General features: G+C 34.5%; 1 long non-coding RNA gene across 3 annotated transcripts in view; it reads left to right on the top strand.

Moving 5' to 3' along the window:
• Positions 1–23,156, top strand: part of LOC102485203 (uncharacterized) — a 306,679-nt gene that overhangs the window by 215,508 nt on the left and 68,015 nt on the right. For all 3 annotated transcript variants that reach the window (XR_003550582.1, XR_003550583.1, XR_003550584.1), the window contains exon 3: positions 14,795–14,916. This is a non-coding gene — a long non-coding RNA (uncharacterized LOC102485203). The remainder of the gene's footprint in view (positions 1–14,794; positions 14,917–23,156) is intronic.

Genomic DNA, 23,156 nt, shown 5'->3' with positions numbered 1-23,156 from the left:
CTTTCCCTATTCCAAAATTACTGAAGTAGTCTTATATTTTTCCTGAAGCTATTTTCTTTTCACCATTTAAGTGTGTAATTTATTCATTCAGACTTGATTTATGTAGGAGATCATTCCTATTTCATCCATATGCATACTAATTATCCAATGCAATTTTTAAAAGCTATCATTCTTTTACCACTATTGCTCTTCTGTGCTACTTCATTTTGTTTTTTGAGAGGTTTTTTTTTTTTTTTTTTTGTTTTTTGGTTCCCTTCGCTTCCCCACAAAAGACAGAGAGACAGAAAGCAAGAAATCACCCCCCAGGGGGGATGGCCATGCCGCAATCCCTTCTCCTCCATTCTCCTCTCGGGATCTTGGGCACGCACGCACGCACACGTGCCTGGTGTGACTTTAAGCCACCAGGTCCGGGACTCGAACTGCGGTTGACTACATGGGAGTCCAGCGACATAGTCATTATGCTAACTGCTGGTCCCTTCTGTGCTACTTTTGATATAACAGGTTCACACGAACATTTGTCAAAGTTGGTCATATACAAAGCAAGTCTCAAAAGATTTCAGTGAGTTGAAATCATAGTGTTATCTCTGATTATAAATAATTATAATGGAAGTCAAAATAGATAACTAGAAAACTCTCCATACTTTTAGAAGTTATAGAAAGTATTTTGAAATGAATGACTGAAAAATACTATACAATAAACTTGTAGGATGCAATTTATGAAGGTTATTCATTTCACCCAAAATACTTTTTTTCTGGATATTGAATTCTAGTTGGCAGTCATTTGCTTCTGGTAATTTAAACATTTCAATTTTCCTGGCTTCAATCATTTCCATTTTAATGTCATCTGGTGGGCCAGTAGATGGTATGTTGGTTAAGGTGCTGACTTCCACATGGCCAAGCACACTTCAAGTTCTGGACTTGGCAGCTTGAAAATAATGCTGGGCACATGGGCGTGCATGCCCAAAATCCCGACATGAAAATGGAGAAGGGATTGCGGTGTGGTCATTGCCCTTGGCTGGGAGATGACTTCTCACTTTCCCTCTCACTGTTTCTTTCTTGCTAATGCATGCACCATATGGCAAAAACCTGAAATAATGGGTAAATAAATAAATGATATCTCATTATTAAAAAAGAAAAAAAAGTCAACTGTTATGTGGGCACTCTTTTGAAGGATATTTTTCTCTCATTTTCTAATTGATTTTAGCATTTCTTGTAATAGGTGTATATGTAACATTTCTATGTTGCATTTAAATATAGATTTAGTTTCTCCCTCTTGGAAGTTGTGGGTCTTCCTCAATTTATTGCTTATCTCTCATTAGATAGCAATCATTTACAATCTCTACCTCTCTCCCTCTCTAGTCTCTTGTTTTAAAAAGAACTCACTCTTCTCATTCTTGCTTTCATGTCCCTCTGCACTTTTAGGATTTACCATCATTGTCTCTTCCCAGCTCACTCTGAATAGTTTCTTCTTCGGACCTATCTTCAGCACTTTATTATCTCCTTAGCTGTTTGTAATCAGCCATTAAATGCAGCTATCAAGTTGTACTTTCAGTTATTATATTTTCAATTTCTATATATTTTTTCATGTATTTTCATATATTCTGCTACTTTTACAGTCTCAAATACCCTAACCAATTATTTTTTTTGGAGAGGTTTTTTCTATAGGGAGCGTGTGCTGGCCAGAATGACAGAGACAGACAGACAGAAAGCGAGAAATCACCCCCTGGAGGGATGACCACACCACTGTCCCTTCTCCTCCATTATCCTCTCGGGATCTTGGGCACGCATGCACACACACACACACACCTGGCGTGAGCTTAAGCCATCGGGTCCAGGACTCAAACTGTGGTCACTACAAGGAAGTCCAGCGACATAGCCATTACATCAACTGCTGGTCCTACCCTAACCAAATTTAAAACTTAGTTCGTATCTTTTAAATTTAATAAACATATTTTACAGTTTATGTGTGATAATTTGTTACCTCTAGTCATCAAGTTTGTTTCTTTTTATGTTTCTGTTATTTCTCAGGTAGAATATCTTATCTTTTCATGTGTTTGGTATATTTAATCATGTGTTGTATCAGATCTCTTAAAAAAAAAACAAACTTATTTTTTCCATAGAATTGTATTTTGCTTTTTCTAGGAACATAGCACAATGACCAGTACTACACTACCTCACCTTGATTTCTTTTATTTTTTTATCATGAATATTTAAATTTTTATTATAATCTTTTTTATAACTAATACAAATCTTCTGAACTCTGAAATCAAGTCATCAGATGGATTTTCTGTAACCTCTTTTAAACAGATGTATATTTTGGGGGCCAGAAGGTGGTGTAGTGATTAAAGGCACTGGACTCCCACATAACTGACTGTGCTTCGAGTTCTGGACTTGATGGCTTGCTTTCTCACTTCCATTCTCTCTCTCTCTCTCTCTCTTTCTCTCTCTCTCACCCTCTCACCCTCTCACCCTCTGTCCTTCTTTGGTCAAATTAAAAAATAAGTAAATAAATAAATAAAGCTAAATAAAATAATTCTTCTAAAAAAAGATGTCTCTTTTATTTTAATCCTTTTCATTTACATTAAATCCTCATTATCTGAAATTTTCATAGCATGATTACATAAAGAACATCTTAATGTTAATGAAGACATAAATATAAATACCTACTTGGCTGTTAGATTCTATTGATCTGAAGTCAAAGAGCATATTTCATACAAACCAATTCTATCATATGACTGACTTTTCTTTTTATTTGCAAATTATTAGTAAAGTTTAGCAAGCATTGTGGAGCTATCTTCTCTGCTGTGAAATCTTCATAACATCTAGTCTTCACTAATCATTCAAACTACTCATCTTTACATGAACATATTCATTCTAATATTTTATGTATTTATCACAAACTTTTTCCTGAACCAATCTAGCCTCAAATCTTACTGCCTTCTAATCTTCTCCAGGATATATTATATTTTTCCCATGGTATCCTATGCCTTCTCCCTACAAAGATATACAGATATAGATAGATCTGTTAAGAAACTCATCCTTTTTCTGTCCGCTGTACATGAAGAACTCATGGACTCTCACAGTAAACTTACCTCATTTTCAAACTTAAAGTGTAACAATTTCACTATTATTTATTTACATTGTTCTGGATAAACCGAATGTTTGTGTTCCCTCAAATTCACATGTCAAAATCCTAATCTCCATTGTGTTGTGAGGTAGGGGGTCCTGGGTGATGAGGGTGGAGCCCTCATAAATGAGATTAGTGCCCTTATAAATAATACTCCTGAGAGTGTCCTAGCCCTCTTTCCATTATGTGGGACAACAGGAGAAGGTGGCCTTCTATAAACCAGAAAATGGGCTTATACCACACACCAAGTCTACCAGTGCCTTAATTTTGGACTTCCCAATTTCCAGAAATGTGAGACCTGTTCGCTGTTTAGGCCCCACAGTATTTTTGTTACATCAGCTTGAATTGACTAAAAGAAAGTGTATTATTTTGTCTTCTAGTAAGACTGCGTGCTTTTTGAGAAAGGAAGTTTGTGAGCTGTTTTCATAAGCCTAATATGGTGCTATGTAGATAGCAAAACATTCACAAGTATTTCACTTAAATAGAGAAAAGTATACAAAAATGAAAATCAACAAAATTACCAAGAATTCCAAACTGAATGATCAAAGGGCCTATAAAAATGATTAACTGACATATTTACCTTGATTCAAAATTAATGGTTCACAGCTACAGTAATTTATTATCCTGGGGGTGAGAATTTGAAAGTAATAAAGTAACTGTTTCATTGATGTCTTTCATTGCTGAAACATAAGGGTAACTCCTGTGAGAGTTCATAAGCACTTTCTGTGTTTATGATTAATTCAAACTCCTTTAGAATTGTATCTCATCACTGTGTACTTACTTTAGTTGTAGCTGCTCTGGTGGAAGAAGTTGGCTGTGTTGTAGTCGAGGGAGACACATGAATTATGACGGTTGTAGTGGCTGACAGCTGACTAGCTTTATTCCCACCTAATTCATCAGTAACTTCGATAAGTAGCTGGAAAGTCATAGGGTCCTGAATACCATGGAAAATATCATTCTGGAAATTATGCATGGTGGCCAGAGAAGGAGGATCAACACCGCGTCTCCAAAGTGTGAATTGATTATTTGTATTTCCTGAGAATTATGATGTAATAAAATACAAATAAAGCTGCATTATATATTGTTATTTCTACTTTCTTGTTTTTTATGTTAAAAATATATTTTTTTGATAACATGGTGTCAACAGATACAAATATCTTACATGGATATCTTGTAAAATAGCACAGAAGTGATTTATTGGCAACCATTTTCTTACCTTCTACAATTGAATAGCTCAGTTGTTCTTGCGGAGAATCTTTGTCTGAACAGTTGAGCTGAATAAAAGGAATCTTAATTGTGGAATATATCCAAGTTTCCAAATGTGGTGGATTGCATGCAGGAGGCTCATCATTAATATTCTATAACACAACAATATTACTGATGTTAGGTTGTCTTTTGAAAATTGTGACTTATTGGGACCAGCTCAACTCCCATGTAGTTGTGCACGGTTCACATCCGATCAGCCTGGCAGCTTCAAACTCATGCCAGGCGCATGTGCCCAAGATACTGAGAGGAGAATGGAGAAGTGATTGCGGCGTGGCTATACCTCCAGGATGGGGGGGTGATTTCTTGTTGTTTTTGTGTGTGTGTGTGTCTCTGTCTCTTTCTGTCTTTCCGGTGAGCACACATGCCCTATAGCAAAAATTTCTCTCTCTAAAATATTACCTTATTTATTTGTTTAATTTTCATAATGTATTATTTTCTTTTTAAAAAATTATTAATTTACCTTTATTTATTCTTATTATTTTTAATTTGTTATAGGGCATATGAGCTACAGAGAGAGAGACGAGCAAGAGAGAAAGAAACCGAGAAATAAAACTGCCATGTTGGGGACCCAAACCACTGTTGGTCATGTGGGAGTCCAGTGCCTTAACCACTGTGCCCCCTGCTGGCCCCTGATGCATTATTTTCATCTTCACAGCATAGCTCAAGTTTACATCTATAATTCATCTTCATTATTTTACATTTGAAGAATATTTTTAGTTTTTCATTATAGAAACTTTTTTGTTTGGGATTACTTGGTAGTAAAGCCACATCTGATTTTTAATTGTATGAATGAGGAATTGATTTTGATTTAATAGAGTTCTTTTTCCTAGTAAAAATTGCTAGGAGAGATTCTCATGATACTCCTGAGATTATTGAATTTTAACATTATATTGGAAACTCAGAGTTATCTACTCTGTTCCTTTCTCTTTTTTCCAGAATACATATTAAGAACCTTCAACAAATTTTTTTATACCAAAATAAATTTGTACTCTTGTTTAATTTTTCTGCAAAGTTTTTGAGACTCCTTCATATATCCTCAAGTCTCTTAAAAAAATTCTTCAAAGGGCCAGCAGGTGATATGGTGGTAAGGGCACTGGACTCTCCCATGGCCAACCACTGTTCAAGTCCCAGACCTAGTGGCATGCTTTCTCACTTACCTTCTCTTTCTCTCTCTCCCTCCCTCTCTGGTAAAATTAAAATAAATAAAGTTAAATAAAATAATTATTTAAAAATTCTTTAGTAAGAGTACTCTCTACCTAAAATAAAGCATATATCCCCATTAGATAGGTTTGCTTGTTAGGATCATTCACTTTTATTGATCTCACATTTTTTTTTCTTGTAAATTTAGCCTAGTTTTGGTTCTGAAGAAACTTACAATCTAGTAGAGCATATGATTTACATTTCAAATATATATATACCATCCTAGCAATTAGATTGAAAGAAGAGTAATATTATCTCTAGGAATGTTTGAATGCTAAGGTTCTTTGACTATAAATCTAGGATACAAACTTCTTGGTAAGCTCTTAGCCACCTCCTTTTCACCTGTAATAGACATTGCTAATCTATTAAAGTAATTGTTTCATTGATGTCTTCTATTGCCAAAGCATAGTAGTAACTCCTGTGAGAGTTCCCAAGCAGTTGCTATGTTAATGACCAATTCAGATTACATTACTATAATATTTCATCACTAAGTACTTCTAGTACTTTCCTTTGGGTTAGAAAGAATGTCAAAGTAATATCCAGGCATATTGAACCCTGCTCCTCGCTTATATCTAAGAGTATCACATGTTGTTTAATTGCATATTATTCTTAAATGTTACATCAAGAAAATGATATTTCTTCCATGTTCCATGTAATAAGTGTTTACTAATCTAACAAAAAGTAAATGAAGAGAGCCCTAAGGGAACTATATTATCTATAACAAGTGGTCTGGTGTATGTAGTTGTCCTGCTTTGGAGAGTGAGATTGCTAAATTATGTGGTAGATATGTTTATGCAAACTACGGAAATAAACTAAAAACGCATATACATCTACATTCACGGGGTCAGATTCTATGATTGTGGAATGATTAGGCTGGTTTAAGTGCTCAAAACTGTAGATTAGTAGGGTTCTTGACCTCTACAACTTTGCACGATGTGTCTCTGCCCAGAAAATTCATCTTACCACTTACGTACCTATTGGATTTATCCATTATTTGACTTTCCTTCTTCTCAAGTTGCTAATTGTGAAGTAAAACACATCCTGGACTATTACTACTACTGATTTGAATATACACTAGTTCATTCATAAACAATACATTTGGAAATGTATTACTTCCAAGTATCTCACTCCAAAATGACATTAAATAGCACTTAAGACCTCTAATAGCTTTATTATGAATGTTCTAGCATAGTATCATCACTCCAAGAATAGTTTGAATTTCTGAAGAAACAACCAAAATTGCTTAAGAGCAAGCATGTTGTGGTTATGAATACAAGAATTAAATAGTAAGGCATGAACTAATTTATAGTATTGAAATTGCTTAGGAAGTTTCTTCTAAAGCTTGTTACTTTTAAAAAGTAATTCATCACTTCAGTAAGAAATTAACATGCTAAATGGGAGAAAAAAATTATTTGAAAGACTGAGGGTAAAGGCCACATAAATATTTCTTGGAGAAACTATCCAAAGGCCTTCGGAAAATCTGTCTATGAACATTTGTAGCTTTATTTATTTATTTATTTACAAGAGATTTTTGCTATAGGGCATGTGTGCTCGTCAGAGAGACAGAGAAAGACAGAGACACAGAAAGTGAGAAATCATCCCCCAGGAGGGATGGCCACATTGCAGTCTCATCTCCTCAATTCTCCTCTCAGAATCTTAGGCACATACACACACACCCAAAGTGTTATAGGTCACAGGGTCCAGGATTGGAACCACGGTTGACTATGTGATAGTCCAATGATGTAACCATTACTCTGTCTGCTGATCCCAATTTGTGGCTTTTATTTATTGGTGACTTCTAAGCTCATATCTTGAGTCACTCTTCTGAAATTGTCATTTTTAACAATCATTTTAATATATCCATTATGTTTTTGAACTCTGGGAACATATTGGTAGGAGAAATTCTTTCTTCTCCAACATTGTTATGAAATATACTTTAACATAATTCTTAACATTAAGCACAAGAAGACCCCCATCAGCCTTGAATCAGCAGTTCCTTATTCCTGAGGTGCTGTTTCTATGGCTTGGGATGTACTATGTTATGCCAATGTTGTGTGCCAGACTTAATTTTGGCACAAGACTATTATTTCCCTGACTAATTGAATTTCCAATTACAGTATAATATAGCATAGTCACATCTGTAAATGGTCCTAATTAAAATATTAAAAGTGTAAATATTAGTTTATAGAAATTGCCTAATTCAAAAATCTACAAGAGAGAAAACTAAGTTTTTATACTTCGAAAAATAGAATTATTAAACTTCTAGTATCCTTATTCTCTAGAATTTTATTACATGCATTTATTACCCAAATTTCAATAACTAAAAACAAACAGCCAATTTATGTGAGAAGTTATTTGAAACCTGGTCTCAATTAAAGAGGAATAAATTAAGTTAGATTTATCTTTAAATAATAAGGAAGAGATATTTTTGATTTCTGTATTTGTTACACACTTGGCTAAGATACTTGGTGAGAAACCAAAGTTGCATGTATTTTCTTATTAATTAATTATAATTGTAAATATAGAAATTATAAATTTGAACAGTACTATTTCTTATGATTTTCATTTAACACCCTGGTGATATGATACATTTTCTGTAAATGTTGAAGGTGTATTAATTGTTAAAATACAAATCAGATTATTTGATTATCTGGGTAATTTGGGCAGCTGTAAGTCATTTCCGTACCATAAATTGCAGTTAAATTAAAAAATATTAAGTGAAAACTTAATAAAGATAAGCTAATTTTATAGTAGTAATAGACTTTGCTAGCATGAGCACTATACCCTGACATATTATCCAAAGAAAAGTAGTACACATAAAATAATGAAATCAAAACTCTAAGAGTAAATTAAGAGCTTGGGTATCTACAAAGTTTCCTCACTAAAATGTTTAGAGAAGATGTGTATCTTTAATATCTAACTTAAAATGATATCCCATTACTTCCATGATTATTTAGAGCCTTATATTATTCACAATGATATATTATTTTAGTTTTAACTAGAACCTTGTGAAGAAACAAATTTTTCAAGTGAAAAATTTTCCAATATGCAGTATATTTTATGAATACTTTAAGGCTTGATTTTGTCTAGTACTATTGTAATGGATGACTTGTGATACATTATATGATACAAGTCAAGATGGAATTTTACACATTAGTAATCCAAATCAGGAGGAGTCATATTAGCACTATGCTGTTCATATGACATCTTTCATTAGTTTAAATTATATTTTAGTTGCACTCGAACGATTTATTGACCTCATAAATGTTTGCTCTTGAATTTGGTTTCCAACTCCTAAGTTTAATGGAAAATAATTTTTTTACTGGCATGATAAAGTGTTTAGGTATTAAAACACATCATCTAGGGGAACCAGCAGTTAGCGTAATGGCTATGTCGCTGGTCTCCCACGTAGTCGACCGCGGTTCGTGTCCCGGACCCGGTGGCTTAAAACTCACGCTGGGCGCGTGTGCGTGCGTGCCCAAGATCCCGAGAGGAGAATGGAGGAGAAGGGATTGCGGCGTGACCATCCCCCCTGGGGGGTGATTTCTCGCTTTCTGTCTCTATGTCTCTCTCTGTCTGTCTGACGAGCGCACGCGCCCTACAGTGAAAATCTCTCTCAAAAAAAAAACAAAAACAAAAACAAAAAAACATCATCTAGAACATTCACTGAAATACCTCTTTAAATTTTGTATCATATATTAAAAAAAAAATCTTTAAAAATCTTGATGAGGCCTAGAGGCAGTAGCACAGGCTGTGGCATATTGATCTGCAGTGCTGAAAGCCATCTGGCTGAGCACAGGTTCAGATCCTGAGTGCACCTGAAACCCACCAGGTGCTCATGTGTCCATGTTCCTGACTAGGAAGAGGGCTGGGCAGGTATTGCAGTGTGAGATATTCTGTCAAGAGTATCTGTCTCATGTGCTCTATTGCATTCTCACTCTCATGAAAAAATACACTTTTTAAAAAAAATCTCAAATGGAAATTTAGGAAAAGAATGGTAATGCTCAGCAGGCAAGGTCAAGAAAGGGTGTGAATAATTCTTTAGAAATTTTATTGCCAACAGGTGGCACAGGGGTTAAGGTGGTGGATACCAATGGCCAGCTGCATGGTTGTAGAGAGGGGTTATTTCTCACTTCCTCTTTCTCTCTCTCCCTGCTATGCACATGTGCTCTGTAGCAAACTGGGGAAAAACTAACCAAAATTTAGAATTTTTTGTTTGCCTGGATTTTTTTTGGTTTGTTTTGTTTTATTTTTTACTTTTTTTTTTTCCATAGGGTGCATGTACCTACTGGAAAGAGACAAAGAAAGACAGTGAGAGAGAAAGTAAGAAATTACCACCCTGTCCTGGGGGGATGGTCACACTACAATCCCCTCTCCTCCAATATCTCAGGGTTGGGGCATGCACACACATGTGCCTGACATAATTTTAAGGCACCATGCCCAAGATTCAAACCATGCAGTTGGCCATGTGGAATACAGCTACCTTAATTACCTATCCATCTGGCTGGTCCAGTAGACAAAGTTTTTTAAAAGTATACGTATGATTATAGAAGTCAATCTGAAAATATCAACAACCACAACTAATGTAATAATACCCAGTATGCAAATTAAAAATATAGATGTAAGACTACAGAATCATACAAGTAACTATTTACATATCAAAAATATGACCTAAAAAGGTTGAAAGTAAAATAAAGAAGGAAAAGTAGGTTGATAAATACAAATGACAGGCCAATATTACTGTAAATACAATTTTCATACCAAAAGAATAAGAGCAATTTGGTTATTTAAGCAAATAAGCACAGGAAGTGAAGTTCAATATCAGTAGCCATTAGAAAAATGCAGAGCAGAGTCTTAGACCTGTCACAACAAAGAGGTTTCCAAGCTGAACTACTTGTAGTGGTTAAGTGCCTCTTGCTGTTGTAGTTCACCTGTCTCATTGTGTCTCTAAAAGAGACTGGGAGGATTTCGAGAGAGCACTTACTGGACCAGTAGGTAGCATGGTGGTTAAGGCACTGGATTCCCACATGGCAGACCATAGTTTGAGTACCAGATTGACAGCCTGAAAAGCATGGCTGGTCCCAGGAGAATGGAGGAGAAGGGATTGTGGCATGGCCATCCTCTGCGGAGAGGGGGTATTGAGGGGGGGGGGAGAATTTTTCACATTCTCTCTCTCTTTCTTTATCTCTCTACTGCTAGTATACATGCCCTATGGCTAAAACTAACTAACTAACTAACTAACTAACTAACTAACTAACTAACTAAATAAATAAATAAATAAATAAACGAGAGAGAGCATGCACTCATGATGGCTCCTTACTCTTGTCAGAGATTCTAATTCATATTCCTAACAGTAGGGCTTGCCAACGTTTTCAGAGGGATTCACATTCTATACTGAGAAGAAATAAGTCTAAGTGGGCTGCCTTCTGTTGCTAGTTTGAAGGAAATGAGAGGTTTAGTTCACCTTTTATTGGGTAATGGAAAATGAGATGCTCTGGCAACATGTAGTTTCTCAAATCATGGGTTCCAAGTGTTCGTTTTCTTACAACCAGTTAGGGTTCTCCTTTGATTGCCTCTTGTGTTATTTCCAGGGTTTGGAGTCATGCTTGGTAGGAAAGTTTTTTGGGAAGATAGAAAGACTATACCATCTTGACAAGAAATAAGCCTGCTATTGACAGCATATCTAATAATTAGTCTCTTCTATGAACTTTAAGACCAGGGAGAAGACAGAAGTCATAGAATATTCTGGAAGTTATGGAGAGAATACTAATTTGCAGTCAGCTCCTGGGTACTTTTTATCCACTTAACAATCCTAAACTTCCTAGATATTTTCTAAATATTTGATTATTATTTTTCTTTGGGAAAAAGAAAATAAAACAGTTGAAATAAAAAACGTAATTATTTTTTCTCTATAAAGTTCCTTGGTTTTTCTTTACAAATTAATGTTACATATCATGACAAACAGTGTATACTATTAGGTCGTTTGGAAAGTCATGACACATTGTTCTGTTTTTATATGCAATAATGCATTATGACTTTCCCAGCTACCCAATATGTTTACCATGTTTTTGGGAGATATCTTTGTCCAGATATTGTCAATTTATTTTAATATATTACTATGAAATGTCTACCCTAACCAGTGAATCTGTCTCAAATAAATTAATAGAGCTATTAATTTATCTCATCATTGTCAGTAATTTCTGTCATACAGAGGTTATAGAAAGACTTGAGGACCCAGTAGATGCCATAATGGTTACATCAATGGGCTCCCACATAGTTGAATGTAGTTAGAGTTCCGGACCGGGAGACTTGAAACTAACATCAGGCTGCCCAAAATGCCAAGAAGAGACTGAAAGATAAAGGATTACAGTGTGACCATCCCCCCTAAGGAGTGATTGGATGGATATTCAGGTTTGAGAGCAAAAGAGTGTGTACATGTGTGCCCCAAATCCCTGGAGGAGAATGGAGAAGAGATTGCAGTGTGGCATATTACCTAAGGGTGCTTTCTTATTCTCTCTCTCTTTCTCTCTCTCTCTTTCTCTCTTTTTAGCAAGCTCATTTTCACTATAGCAAGATCAAAAAATGTTTAAAAATTGTTTTAAATGTAAGATTTAATAAAATGCCATTGCTTCTGTTTTATAATTTTGAAATAACATTAAAATATGTAAAAAAATTTATATAAGGACAAAAGTGATACTAATTGACATGTATGATCTCATCTCTAAACTCTACTCTGTCTTAATTATAAAGAAATCAATATGCAGATAGCTTTCTACATAGAGAAAATACGGTATCTGTAGTCTCCCTGCACATTGGGGTGGTTCTCAGCAACTTAAGCAGATACATTTGCCACCACCCAACAGTTTTACTTGAAGGGAAAGGAAACCACTAATCCAAACTTCTAAATACTACAGGAAACACATGAGAGTAATGATTGCTGTCTCTTGAAAACTGGTTTATTTTACAAGTAACCAAACAAGGCTTATTACTAAAAGAACCAGGAATAGCACTTTAATTACTAGTCAAATCTTCCTCTTTAATTCAGTCATATTTCTGAAAAATAGGAGAAAATACTGTAATATATCCCTTAACTGGCATAGTAGGATGCAAAAATCATTCCTTTATTTTGTTTTTCTTAGTTTATGAGATCAACTTTCCAAATATGGTATTTGCAGTACTTTCAGGAAAGTTTGAATTTTGGCTTTCCCTCTTGTAAAACACATATTCTTGAGTTCTTGGAATCTGATTGAACATCTTATTTCTCAGAGAATGCCCAAAGGCTGTTTTTATGTTATCTCTGGGGTTTACACCCACAACCTAAGCCAGAGGCTGGGCTTTAATTACTTTAATTTAGGAAGGCTTTCCAGTTGTGGGTGGGCATAGACATAATTTTCCCTTTGTCTCCCCCTGCGTGACTCTACTTTGAGCCAAAATAACAAAAAGTAATAATAATGCTTCCCACCCTTTGTTTCAATATGACTGAAAATTTGCTACAAAATGACAAATAAAAAGACAAGTCTAGTAGTTTGGGGTAAAGAACAACATTAAAAATATTTTAAAAATAATATTCAGATTTAAACAAATAAACAAACAAAAACATAAAAGCCTCCTAAGGCTTTAGTATCACATTTTCTTATTTGGCCAAAAAGAGAAAGAGAAAAACCAGAGAAAAAAATATCTTGCCTGAGTACACGCATTCAATGTTCAGAATCTCTCTATAAATAAATAAATAAAATAAATAGCTATATGTTTCCAAAGTAACTAATAAATATTTTTTTCTTTAAGAAAGATTAATTGGGTATTATTTTCAATGTAAAAATATTTATCAAATAATTAAGGAACTCAATTGAAAATTGTTGGTAAATAAAACAAAATTAAAAAGAAAATAAAGTGTTGACCAAAACATTCTATTGTTTGGTTTAATTCAAATAATTTCAGCAGTAAATCTCTACAAAAGAAGTTGCTACATTTGTCAGCCAGAATACTCTAATAACTTTTCCAACTTATTTATTTATTAGAGTCTCATGCTGTAATCCTCCTGCAGCTTGCCCAGCCAGCCCAGATGATGGGCATATGCACATATGCACACACAAGTGTCCACAGCGTAACCATAGTCTTCCATATGGCTTCCAGCCTTGCAGAATTGAGCTACTGCTACATTACCATGGCTGGACCGCAAGTGAATACCTTTTAAAAAATGATTTGTCTAGAAAAGTGTATATCCAAGATGTCAAATTCTTCATCAATATTTGTAGAACTTAAGCCATATTGATGTTCTTTAGGGTTTTATATTTATTTGGAATCTCAATTAACTATGTTTTTGTACTTTATTTCTCAACGCATGTTCTTTTTTAAAAAATTTTAATTTAATTTAATTTATTATTTTTTTTAATTTGACCAAAGAGAGATGGAGAGAAAGGGAAAGTGAGCAAGTAAGCCACCACATCTGGGATTTGAACTGAGATTGGTCATGTGGGACTCCAGTGCCTTAACTACCACACCACCTGTGGACCCCTCAGTGCATGTTCTAGAGGATATTACTTTCCCAAAATATGCTGTAAAAAATGTTCCATGGGTGATAAGTTTGAAAACTACTATACACAATTACTCTCATCCTCCTCAGCAATTCATAGTATATCATTTTAAATACTCTGAGAATTGAAGTAGAGTGTTAAAATATTGATATTACTGATTTCATATTTGCTTATATGTGCCTACATCTATCTGCCTACCTATATCTATCTATCTTATAGTTTAATTGTATATTGAATACTGGCCATATTTTCCAAGTAACCCTCATCGAGAATATGTTTATCATATTATATCGATAAATGCCTACCTATTGCACAAATTAGAGAAAAATTCAGTCCCGTTATTGAACTATTTAATGAAATCAGGTAGTGATAGTAATAGCAAAAATGATAGTGACTTAAATTTACTTAATAATTCACTATGTCCTTCATGCTTTTGGGATTCACATTTTCATTTAATTACCCCCAAAACTCTATTTCCAAAATAGAAATTGACCAGGATGACATATGTGATTGCTATGGGTTAAATTTTGTACCCCCTCCCAGAAATGTCCAAGTCCTATCTTTGCATATCTATGAACTTAATATACTTTAGAAATAGATTCTTTGTATATATAATCAAGTACGATGAAGTCATATTAGAGTAACGTGGGCCTTTACTCCAACATAGTGGCCTTAAAAAAGAGGATAAAGGACAGACATACACGGAGGGCATCATGTGACAACAAAGGCAAACTGGAGGGATGTGTCAATAAGCTAAAGAATGCCAAGGACATCTGGCAACAGCAGAAGGTAAGAGAAAGGCATGGGACATATTATTCCCTAGAGCATTCAGAGAGAACCTGGCCCCACTAAACACCTTGCATTTAGACTTCTAGCCTCCAGAACTGATTGAATACATTTCTATTTTTTTAAGAGACGTAGTTCATGTTACTTTGTACAGGAGCCCTAAAATATTAATAACAGTAATCAATTAAATTCTGTATTTAGAGTTCCATTTTTACAGGAACGTGTACAAGTTGTTAGGAAAGTACTGATGCAAAATCTAAATCCTATCCCCAAGTTTACAAAGTCATTTAAATTATTAAAATTAGTTTCAATTTCATGCATTCAAAATAGTAATAACACTATGTGAATTCTTTAGAAAATAAATATGCATGATTTGATTTAATTATGTGTTGTATATATATATATATATATATCATATATATATGTTTACTGTTATCAATTTTGCTTAAATTTAAATTAAAAAAGAGTCTGCATTTCTGCTCAACAATATATCATGGGCAATAAGTCTGTGATTATATTTTCTCCAATTTGCCAAAGAAATAACTCAGGGAAGAATTTTAAGTCTTTAAGATAGGAAATGCCATTTTATGTTGAGTTCTATGTGTTGATTTTTATTTAAAATAATTATTACATTTTTATTTTTCTCTTTCTCTCCCTACACACACAGATGAATATAGGTACATATATATCTATATATATGTATACAATTTAGGGGAGTTTCTAAGAAATATACTGGTTTATTTTAATTCATATATAACAACCTTATATAACATTGAGTCATTATCCCAGGAAGATTGTATTTCAGTAATAATTAAAAATGAGAACACATTAGAGACAATGTTTATCTCAAAAATTTGAGTCCATAAATCACTTAACACTGAAATAAAAAAGTCAATAGATAAATTTTAGAATTGCACAGATATTTCAGCACCAATTTTTGTGATTTTCAAAATATATTACTACCTTCTATTATTGTTGAAGTAGAAACAAATTTTGTTAGAACCAGTAAGAATTAAACTTTACAAAGAAGCATCTGTGTTGCCCTATTTCTTATCACTCACCAGTACTAGAAAAATTATCCAAGTTATGAATAGGACAAAATTTTAAAGAAAATTAGCTGGTAAAATTTGATAGCAATACTTTTTGCCAAAACAAGTCCTTTATATAAATGTTTACATATTCTTATAACCTAAATAAAACCATAAAGTATTAAAAAAAAAATTGTGTCATGGGACTGGCAGGTGACATGATGGTTAAAGATGCTGGATTCCCACATGCCGACCACGGTTCCAGTCCCGGACCTGGCAGCTTGCTTTCTCACTTTCCTTTTCTTTCTCTCTTTCTGTCTCTGTTTGGTCAAATTAAAGGAATAGTAATAACAAATGGAATATAATAAATAAATAATTCTTTTAAAAAATGTGTCTTAATGCTAAAAAAGGTTGTTCCTTTCTCAAAATGTGGGCATATAGGGCCAGTTGGTGGTGTAATGGTAAAACGTGACACCCTGTGAGGCTGGCCCAAATGGGAAGGTTTGCAGTTCAGTTCTAGAGATACCTCTGAGTATATCAGGTATGCGTGTACCTACGATTCAGGACTGGCTGAAGCTGGATGTAGATTTTGTGAGTTCTGTAGCTCTCTTATACGCTGTCTTTCTCTTTCTCTAGTTCATTGAAGAAACAAATAAAATTTTATTTATTTATTTTAAAGCATGGGAATGTAAAAATGGAGAGAAATTTGTGAGCATATTCATATCAACTATTTAGAGGAATCAAATTATCACTTAGAAAAATTCCACATTAGGCAAAATAGAATAGACTATCTTGCATAACAAACAGGAAATCTGATTCACCTAACTTGGAATAATGTTAATTCTTGTCTATGTCCTTATAGGACATGTCAGGAAGCTCTCCTAGGAGGCTCCTTTCTAACCAGTGACCTAGGCATCCAAATTCTTCTGCTGTTTTAATGTTTCCATCTTTAAAAAACAGTCTTCAAAAATCACCTTAAAAGGCAAAGCAAACAACCAAACTGGGATTTTTATGGCCAGGCATGAAAAAAGGCTTCTGCTCATATCCCAGTCACATGGGACCAGTGTCACTGAGAAGTGATCAGAAAATGTAGCATTCATGTAAACCCAGAATATAAAACAGGATCTAGTGGGCACAGAACAATGTATTTGGCATGACTTCAACTTTTAAGCTACACATTTGGGGAATCATGGATAATCACATTGCTTTTGAACATTAATGAAGTTCTTGTATGAAATTAAAGGAGAAAAATGGATTTTTCTTAAGTTTTCTCCATCTCTAAAACTTTCATACTGAATGATAATAAATACTTAGTTTGTAATATATTTTTCCTACTCAGTTTCTATTGAATATATTTGTATCTATATATACATATATATGTATATAGTATAAATATTTAGTATCATTTACTATACTTGTCTATGTACTAATTAGATATTCAGTGAATAAGAAAATTTTATGTTTATTACATAGACAAAAAAGAAATATAAGAAAGAATCCTGCTTTCTAAGGCTTAACAATAGAATAGAAGAAAGTTTGCTATAAGAAAGAACTCAGTGACAAAATACAGTTATAAGCAAATTCTACAACACTCAAGAAGGATAATTAATTTTGAATTCTGGCATCTACTAGAATTATAGTGTTTTTTTCTTTTATTCTTTTGTTTCCTTCAGCTTGCATTTTTTAACTTTCCTTTCCTCAAAGCATGATCTCACACATCTTATAAATAAAATCTGTAGTAGGTTAGTTCTTTATGCTATATTCCAAGAATCTTTGAGCTATGCCATATTCAGTGCATGAAAGAAATTGATTTACAGTTTCAGTTTCATATTAATAGAAACAATTCAAGAAACATGCTTTTTTAAAAATATGCAAGCTTAGTGACTTTTATGCTATGGCTTTTATTCCGTAATCTACACAACTAAGGACATTTTTTAAATGTTTATCAGTCACACTTAAATGGTTTCTAGCTCTTATTTTGATGACAAAATGATAAAAATCCAATCATATCAATTCAATAGTGCAACAATTTTCATCACTTTCTTCTCCAGTTGTGGAAATGTCTTTAGTTTATTCATTTATGTAACCCACACATAATACTTACTATGAGCTACACAGTGCTTCACAGAGAATTCATTTATTTTCACCTGATCACCACCTTCAGAGCTAAATACTATTATAATCATCTTATAATGAGAAAATAAGATAAGAAAGGTTCAATAACCTGCCTGGTGTGATAAAAACAGCGTATGATAAAACTGGGGTTCTTTTTTATTTTTTTAAGAATTATTTATTTAATTTTATTTATTATTGCTATTATTTTTTAAATTGCTATTATTTTTAGCTATAGGGGATGTACACTCACCAGAGAGAGAGATGAAAAGTGAGACAGAAAGAGAGAGAGAGAATGAAAAAGCAAGCTTCCAGGTCTGGGACTCGAACCCTGGTCAGACATGTGGGAGCACAGTGCCTTAACCGCAAAGCCTGCGGGCCTCAAAACTGGGATTCTTATCCAGGCAGTCTGTCTAAAAAAAAAAAATCTATGCTCTAAACACCATGCAGTGGTATAAAAGAAATTTAGCAACACCATTGTCACTAAGTACAGACGGATATAATGGTTCTCTAGTTAACAGGCATCCAGGTTTAAAGATAAATAGATTCAGTATTCATTTCTTTGGCACAAAATCTGTCCAAGAACAACAGTCACGGAGAGAATTTCAGCACTTGCTAAGGCCTTTATATTTCAGGTGGTTATTTCTGTTCTTTCTAACACTTCTCTGTTAGAAAGTGAAGTTTCTAAAATTTCCTTTTCAAATAGGTGGTTTCCTTATAAAATGAGATAAATTTAGTGTGGACATTACCAAGCTTTTTCAGACTAGTTTCTTAGAACAGGAAAAAGTTTTAAGAGTTTGACTACTCATATGAACATATTTGAGGAAAGACAAACATTAATTTGTAAGTCATTGACTATATTATTATTTTAGAGGTAAAGAAAATTACTTACATTTTTACACATTCCAGAAATGAGGTAATCTGACCATGGGAGAGCCACCATACTCCAGTTTGGAAATAAAGGACATGTGTTTGGTAACAGTTTCTTTAAAAGAATCACTGTAGAGACAGTGATGATTTACAAACTATCCTCTAAGGAAATTTATCATACTCTTTGCAGGAGACAAAGCAGCCTTCAATTTTGTATGCAAATTCTTGTCAGCAAGTATTGATGGCGTAATAGACAAATATATGATCACGCTACAGTTCTTAAAAATTTTACATCAGTGAAAATATGCCTGATTTGTTTTTCTTTAGATCCAGGCAGAAGCATTGTTGCTGAGTATTGATTTACTTACCTTGAGTATTACAGATACAAATGTTTTGTTTCGACAGGATAAAAGCACATTTCCTTGTAGTTGTTTTGTTTCACAAGACAGCCCCCTTTTATGCTTCAAAGGTTTGAATGTGTCCCCCTAAAATGCTGGTGTTGAAATTTGGTTTTATTGTGATGGTACTAGAGAACGAAAATGTGGTTTAACCAAACTGAGAGGTAGAGTCTTTGGAAAGTAACTAGAATGATTGTGTCGTCAGGAAGGTCATAATGCATTTTTGCATAGAAAAATGTGTCTTGACTTTCCCAATGACCTAATAGATAAGGTCTTCAGAGTGGGGTCCCTGTGATTGAATAAGTGACTTTAGAAGGAGACCAGAGTGGACACACGCTGCTCTTGTCATCTTGCTATGTGATGTCCTGCACACTTTGGAAACTGGCACAGAGCTGCAACCAGCAAGAAGGCCCTTACCAGCTATGGCTGCTTCAACATGAGCCTTAAGAATCATAAACCACATAGATTTTTATTTATTATAAATTAATTGGTTTGTGGTATTCAGTTATTCTCAATGAGAAAATGGGCCAAAACTTATGCTCTCTTAGCTAATTTACATTAAGTCCAACATTAACAGCCGACTGAAGACACCAAGGTCACATCCATTTGTAAGGGAAAGTTTTCATATATTTTTTTCACAAATTATTTAGATGTCGTGATTCAAATTACAATTTTATAAGAAAATCTGTGGAAATTTCTTTCGGAGGGGCCAGTCAGTGTCATGACGTTTACAGTGGCTGACTCTCATTTGGCCAACTACATGGTTGGTGTCATGGACCCAGCAGTCTGAAAATCAAACTGGGGTGGGGCCAGCTGGTAGTGCAGTGATTAAAGCACTGGACTCCCACATGACTGACTGTGGTTGGAGTCCTGGACATGGCAGCTTGAAACATACCAGGCGCTTGTGCACGCATGCCCAAAATCCTGGGAGGAGATTGGAAGAGAAGTGATTGTGGTGTGGCCACTCACCCCAGGGGTGATTTCTTGCTTTCTATTTCTCTGTCTCGCCAAAGAGTGCACACACCCTATAGCAAAACTATCTGAAAAAATAATAAATAAAAATAAAAGAAAAACTTACTGTTTGCATGTGTACATGCCCAAAATTCTAAGAGGAGAACGAAGAGATTAAAGCATGGCCACTTCCTCTCTGGGTACTTTCTTACTCTGTCCTTTGTTCTGTTCTCTTGTGAGCACATATGCCCTAGAGCCAATTTAAAAGGAAAGAAGAAAGAAAGACCAGAGGAAGAAAGGAGACAAAGAAACTTCTTTGGCACAAATGGTCTCAGCACCATTTTCACTGTATCTATTTTGATGATTTTTATTTATTTATTTATTTATTTAAAAAATTTTTTATGGATAACATGAAATTTCTTGTCAGGTAAAAAAGCACTAGGAGGTCAGCCTGCGGCCAGGTGAATAAGGAGCACATTATACGTCCCCACTTAATACACACTGAGTGTCCGTTCTCTGTGATTGAAACTGATTGACTAAAGGATATAGAAACACAGTATATGAATGTAAATACCAGATATAGTGTGTGTGAAAGAGTAGGGTCTGAGGAAGGATGTTTAGAAGAAAAAGAGGGAAGCAAAGCATTAATGGGACAAAGAAATGTGGTATTATCTGTTGAAGATATTTTATAGTTTTATCTACTGGGCTAGGGAGAAATGTTCACCTGTTGAAATATGCATTTTGTAAGCTAAATAATGTGATTAAATGTACAAAAGAAAATAAAATTTTAAAAATGTGGGGAAAAAAGGAGCTAGATCTCATTTGGCTGACTACCCTGAGTTCTGGACCTGGCAGCTTGAGAAAGTGTCAGGTGCACATGCGTGTGTGCTCAAATTCTGAAAAGAAGGAGAAATAGTGGAGAAAAGAGCCCTGCCTGGCCATTCCGCATGGAGAGGGGAGTGCTTTCTCATTTTCCCTCTCTGTGTCTTTCTGTCTCTCTCTCTGGCAAGCACATACAACCTCTAGCAAAAGAAAAAAAAATTAAATACAACTTGGTTAGATACTTATAATAACAACTTCCTAGACGATACTTATAATAACAACTTCTCAGACAACACAGTATGAAATGGTCTCCAACTACTTTTATTATAATAAAATAGGGTCCTCCTAAAATATATGACCACATCTAATTTCAACTACTGTCCTCTTCATTAAAACATTCACAATGTCTTGTGATTTCAAACTAAGTGCAAAGTGAACATAGTAGTTACTAATTTCTAACCATTTATGTTGTAGAAATGATCTATTGGCAATATGGTTATTCTTCCACATATTTATACCATAAAAGGCACCTTCAAAACGTACCAATACTACCTAGACCTTTGGTGCAAATTATGAAACAAACACTGTAAAAATTCTAATAATTAACAGGCAAATAATATAACAATTAGAAGATTATTTTTTATCACTAAAGTTTTATGATTTTAGACTCTGAGCTCATATTCAATGAAGTTTTACTGTAACAGTCATTGGCAACTTAGGTAGATGTTAGGCCTCCCCAAAGAACTTCTACTTTTATTTCTGTAGAAACTTTTTCTTCTTCTTCCTCCTCCTCCTCCTCTTCTTCTTTGGAGGTTTTTGCTATAGGGTGTGTGCGTGAGAAATCACACCCCAAGGGGGATGGCCACACACAATTCCTTCTCTTCCATTCTCCTCTTGGGATCTTGGGCACACACACACATGCACCCAGTGTAAATTTAAGCCACCGGGTCTGGGACTCAAACTGTGGTTGACTATATGGGAGTCCAGCAACATAGTCATTATGCAAATGCTGGTCCTGAAACTTCTTGAAATAAAATACCAAGGCCACTTTTTGATAATGTGTTGTCTTGGGTTCTCCATATTTTGCAGTGTGTGTTATTCAAATCCAATATATGTCCTTGAAATTTCAGGGGATTTTTTTTTTTCTCTTACTTCAGAGACCAGGCCTAGGTGAGCAAGCTTTCTCATTGCCTTCCTAGGCTAGTAAGTGAGGGTGTCTTTTCTAATTTATCATTGTGAAGGTCCCTTTATTACATGGGGTTCTATCTCTCTGCCTTTATTACTCTCAAAGCTTTATTTTCTGATTCCAAGCGCTGTGAAAACCCAAATTTCTTCTTTCTGAAATAGAAAAGATGTTTCCAGGATACTAGGAGCTTTGAGTAACCACTTTATTTTCGGTCCCTGAGAATTTTCCTTAATTTCTTTTGGGGTCTATTTCTGCATTGAAGACTTAAATTTTATCACATAATTCAAAATATTTTGTGCCAGGGAACTCCTTGGGACAGTTACTTTACCTTCTAGGTGAAAAAGAAAATACATTGTAAATCGGGTAAATTGAGCTCATGGATTTCTACCGTAAACTAATTTTTCTGCTTTCAAAAGCAATCTAGTACAGTTGTGCTTATTCAGAGTATGCACCATCCACTAAGACCCTAATTTAAAAGATGCTCCTTGGGCCAGTAGGTGGCATGGTGGTTAAAGTGCTAGATTCCCACAAGGCCAACTCCCTATTTGAGTCCCTTACCCAGTGACTTGAAAATTACACCAGGTACAGATGTGTGCAGGCCAAAATCCTGATAGAAGAGTGAGGAAAAAGATTGCAGTGTGGTCATCCCCCCAAGTTTCTCACTTTCCCTCTCACTGTCTCTGTCTCTCTCTGGTGAACACCTGTACCCTATGGCAAAAATCTAGTAAAAATTAAAATTTTCTTAATAATTTGTGATCTAAATTTGTCAAAGTGAAGATATGTCTCTTCCAATTTTTGTTCTATGTAATATCTATTTTCTGCCAAATCAGTTTATCATTATGATGCAATTATTATTATGATCTAAAAGGTCATCTT

This window comes from Tupaia chinensis, unplaced genomic scaffold (assembly GCF_000334495.1).
Source record: "Tupaia chinensis unplaced genomic scaffold, TupChi_1.0 Scaffold000466_1, whole genome shotgun sequence".
NCBI classification, from domain to species: Eukaryota; Metazoa; Chordata; class Mammalia; order Scandentia; family Tupaiidae; genus Tupaia; species Tupaia belangeri.
Note: the sequence above shows the minus strand (reverse complement) of the source record. Positions and strands in the feature narration are given on the sequence as shown.